A 4,807-nucleotide genomic window follows, 5' to 3' on the forward strand; every position below is an offset into this window, starting at 1 on the left:
CCCATGGGGGAGACCAGGATGGGGATCCTGGCTCCTGGCTTAGGTCTGACCCTAGCCCTGGCTGTTGGAGTCATTTAGGGAGTGAACCAGCAGATGAAAGATTGATCCCTCTCTCTCCCTCCGTTCTTCCCTCTCTCTATTGATCTGCCTGTCAAATAAATAAATATATAAGTCTTTTTAGAAAAGAAATAATGGATTCTCTAGAAGGGCAGGAAGAGCTAGAGGAAGTGGAGTCAGTTGGAACTGTGTATCTCTTTGTTCATTTGCTTACTTGATTGTAAGGGGTTTTTATAGCACCTTTGGTCCTGGCTGAGAAAATAAAGTTAAGAACCATTTCAATTTCTAGATCCCAGCAACAGGGCAGGGATCCTGTCACTTCCTGTTTGTTCTGCCTCCCCTGCTCCCTGTCCTGCTCAAGGAAGCTATGCTTTCGTTGGAGGAACACGATATTCATGCTTGAAATAAGCAGTAACACGTTAGAGATTAGACTACACTGGACTCTATGAAAAGATCACGAAATTAATGTTCCAGTGAGCAACAGAGCTGGCGTGCACCACAGACGCTCAGGAGAGGGGCCCCGTGTCAGGGAGCCTGTCTAAGGCAGGATCATTCTTAGAGTGTAGAGCCTGCAGGAACGGATACGAAAGGGGAGGAGGGGCCCTGAGGATGGTGTGGAGGGAGAAGAAGGGGCTTTGGAATTCAGTCCTAACTCCATGTTTACTAGCTATGGACTTGGGCAATTTGGCTAGCACTTTCAACTCTCCATTTCCTCATTTATAATGTATGTATATATATTAAAAATTACTGATTTATTTAGAAAGTAGGAGTTACAGAGAGAGAGGGAGAGGCAGAGAGATCTTCCTGCTGCTGGTTCACTCCCCACTTGGCCACAATGGCCAGAGCTGGGCCAGGCTGAAGCCAGGATCCTGGAGCTTCATCCAGGTTTCCCTTGTGGGTGGCAGGGGCCCAATCACTTGGGCCATTTTCCATTGCTCTTGCCAAGTGCATGAGCAGGGAGCTGGATTGGAATTGGAGCATCCAGAACATGAACCAGCACCCATGTGGGATTCCAGCTTTGCAGGCGGCAGCTTTATCTGCAATGCCACAATGCCAGCCCTTCTAATATATATTTCTAATCTTTCTATCTATGAATATTATAAATACTAAATAAGATCACATATCTGAAATGTTACTAGAACATTATTTTTTTTGGTAGACCTAGTTCTTGAAATTTGACTCTCAGAATCTCAGCTCTCACGGACTCTACCATGCCTGCTGACCATGAGCTGGGCACTTTATGGAGTAGCTCAAAGGTGTGTGTCTGATGAAGCCAAACAAATCAGAAAGAATAGAAGCAAATAAACAACCAACCATTCCATTGGCCAAAACCCCACACAAATTCTCCCCTTCACTCATGGCAGCATCGACAAACCCCTCCCTTTCAGCCCTTCCTGCTGCTCTAATGAGGCCACATCCTCATCCAGTGATGCAGAGAGAAAGCCACCGAGCCCTTGGGACCTTTGCCACCCAGCCCAAGATGTTTGTTCTTGAAGATCTCATGTTATCTTCTATTTAGGAGCTTGTGGCCTGTTGGAACCCCCAGCACCACCCCAGGTCGGTTCTTGATGAATGATGATGGTCCTGACAGATTGGGTCTCATGGCATCGTCCAGCCTCAACAGGTCACACAGATACCAAAGCCATATAAATCCTGCATGTCAACTAGGGGAGAGGTCAAGGGGAAATGTAGAACAAAAGGGAGTAGAGGTTATCGCTAGTACGAATGCCGAGGGAGAGAAGCCAGCACTGTAACCCACCCAGGGGAAAAAGTGGACCAGAGCACAGTTCACACCACACCCACCCTCCAGACAGGGGGCTCCATATTGATTCTGATGAGAAACAGCCCTACCCAATGTAGAACGCCTAGTACAGCTGGGGAAAATAGGGGGTTTGGTGAATGGTAGCTATTTGTGTAAGGAGCAGGAGTTTGGAAGTTGCCATCATCATCATCTCCATCATCTTCATCTTCATTTTCATCTTCATCCACTTTTTGGAGGATTATGGTGCCCGAGGACCACCTCTTCTATGCAGGCTGGGCCAGGAAAAGCTGCCTACTGCAGTAACGGTGAGAAGAGCCTGGCTGGAGTAGGGCTGTGCTTGGCAGTTGAGATACAGAGGTTGGAAGATTTTGCACATCAGGGTGAGCCTGTGTCTGCAGTCACTGGGGGTCAGTGTTGAGAGAGAAAGCATTGAGAATGACGGGAGGGGAGCTGGGTGTGAGTGTTGTGAGCTTCAGGAAGACAGGAGAGGAGGCAGGGAGGTCAACAGGGAAAGAGATTAAGGGGTAGGTCCCCATGACATCTTCATCTTGTTAGTTTATTATATATTCACTTTATTATATCAAGGTAAGTTTCTCATATAATTTATTGAGACAAAATTCACACAACATAAAATTGATCATTATAAAATGTACAATGCAGTGGCATTTGGTACAGTTCATAATGCGATATAACCATCATCTCTAGTTGGTTCCAAAACATTTCCAGCATGCAGAAAGACCTCTATTCATTGAGTGATCCCTCCCCACCCCCACCCAGTCCTGCCTCCCTCCAGCCTCTGGTAACTGCCCTCTGTCTTCCAGCTGCATGGATTTCTTTATCCTGGATATCACATATGAATTGGCTCATTCCCTGTGTGACGCGCTGTGTCTGGCTTCTTTCACTTGTCACGATACTTTCTAGGTTCATCTGCATTGCATCATTCCTTTTTATGGCTGGATAATATTCTTCTTTAAAAAAGATTTATTTATTCATTTGAGAGGCATAGTTATGGAGAGGCAGAGAGAGAGATAGAGGTCTTCCATCCACTGGTTCACTCCCCAGATGGCCACAACGGCCAGAGCTGTGCGGATCTGAAGCCAGGATCCAGGAGCTTCTTCTGGGTCTCCCACACGGGTGCAGGGTCCCAAGGTCTTTGGACATCTTCTACTGCTTTCCCAGGCCACAGCAGAGAGCTGGGTCAGAAGAGGAACAGCCAGGACTAGAACTGCCAGCACGACAGGTGGCAGCTTTACCCGCTATGCCACAGCACCGGCCCCTGGGTAATAGTCTGCTGTATGGTTGGAGCATATTGTGTTTATTCATCCATCTGTTGATGGGCATTTGTGCTTTGTCCACTTTTTGACTATTTTGAATAGTCAATATAAATGTGTGTATGTTCCTAATGACATTTAAAAACTGTATTTTATTTATTTAAAAGGCTGAGTGAGGGGCCAGCACTGTGGCATAGCAGGTAAAGCTGCCACCTGCAGTGCCAGCATCCCATATGGGCACTGGGTCTTTCTCTTTGCCTTTCCTTCTATCTCTCTGTAACTCTGACTTTCAAATAAGTAAATAAATCTTAAGAAAACTGAGTGGGGTGGAGAGAAAGAGGAGAAAGAGAGGAGAGAGGAGAGAGGAGAGAGAGAGAGAATTTCATCTGCTATTTCACTTCCTGAATGCCCACAACAGCAGGGCCTGGGCCTTGTCAAATCCCAGAGCTGGGAACTCTATCAAGGTCTCCCATGTGGGTGACAGGGACGGAAGTACTTGAACCACCACCTTCTGCCTCCCAAGGTGTGCATTAGCTGGAAGCTAGAATAGAGAGTGGAGCTGAGACTTGAACCCATACACATCAATATGTGATGCAGGCATCCCAAGCAGCAGCTTAACGGCTGTGCCAAATACTTGGTCCACCTGATAACATTTTAAAGATGACTTTGAATGCTTTTGTATGCCTTTATACTTCCTCTGCTTGGGTGCTTTGGCAAGCAAGACTTCCAAAAATATACTTAAGAAGTTGGGGTCCCAATTTTAGTTACCAGGGAGCCATGGGTATCCATAGGCAGAAGAGGCAAAAGACTGGATAATCCAGTTCCTGGGGTAACAGCTCGAATTCAGCCCAGGGGGCCAGTGAGAGGCAGTGTGGCCTGGTGGGGGGCAGCCAAGCTTTGAGCCAGAAGACAGACTTGTGTTTAAGTGACGGTCCTCTTGCTCCCAGGCTGTGTAGCAGCAGAGTAGATGGATCTCTGACCCTCAGCTTCCTGGTTTCTTTGAAGATGCCAAGATCACTGCTTGCCTTCCACACAGAGCTATTAAAGACCAGAGGCAGTGTCCGATGTGGGGTGCTTGCACAGAGTCAAGTGTCACACATGTCCCAGCACACACATGTGTGCTGTGACTGTTACTCCCTTGTCAGAGGACACACAACAAAACACTGAAGACTCCATCAGAAGACTTTGTGTTAGTCACAGTGCATTCTTTGCAAGTAGTAAAAAATGGAGCTCTACTGGGGGCTACTGGCTAGCCTGCAGAATTGAAGGAGAAATGAACCATCAGCCTCAAAGGAGCAGTGACCAGGCAAGGTCTAGGACTCCAGGGCCAAGGACTGGCTGCCACAGTGAATGGGTGATGGTTGTTTTTCTGTCTTTGCTTCACTCCACTCAAGGTTCAAACTCCCAGGACAGAGGACTGATGCACTGCTTGACTAGGGCAGGGCAAGGATCCTCGATTGACAATCCCACCAGGCTGCACACTGCAGGAAAGGCTGATTCCCCAAATGGAAACCAGGGAGCTGCTGAAAGGAGGGAAGACGAGTGGATGCTGGGAGGCTCCTGAAGCCTCAGCTGCCAGCCTGAGACTGCCCTTTGCACTGCTGAAGCAGAGGCAAGCAAGGCAGGGACTGCCGAGCCAAAGGCGCTGGAGCTGCCATAGAAGCAGAACGTGACTTGGACTAGTCTAGGATTTGGGGTGAAACTTGGGGCCAAGCAC

The sequence above is a fragment of the Oryctolagus cuniculus genome, chromosome 2, assembly GCF_051225735.1.
Source record: "Oryctolagus cuniculus isolate XC-2025 breed Fujian yellow rabbit chromosome 2, ASM5122573v1, whole genome shotgun sequence".
NCBI classification, from domain to species: Eukaryota; Metazoa; Chordata; class Mammalia; order Lagomorpha; family Leporidae; genus Oryctolagus; species Oryctolagus cuniculus.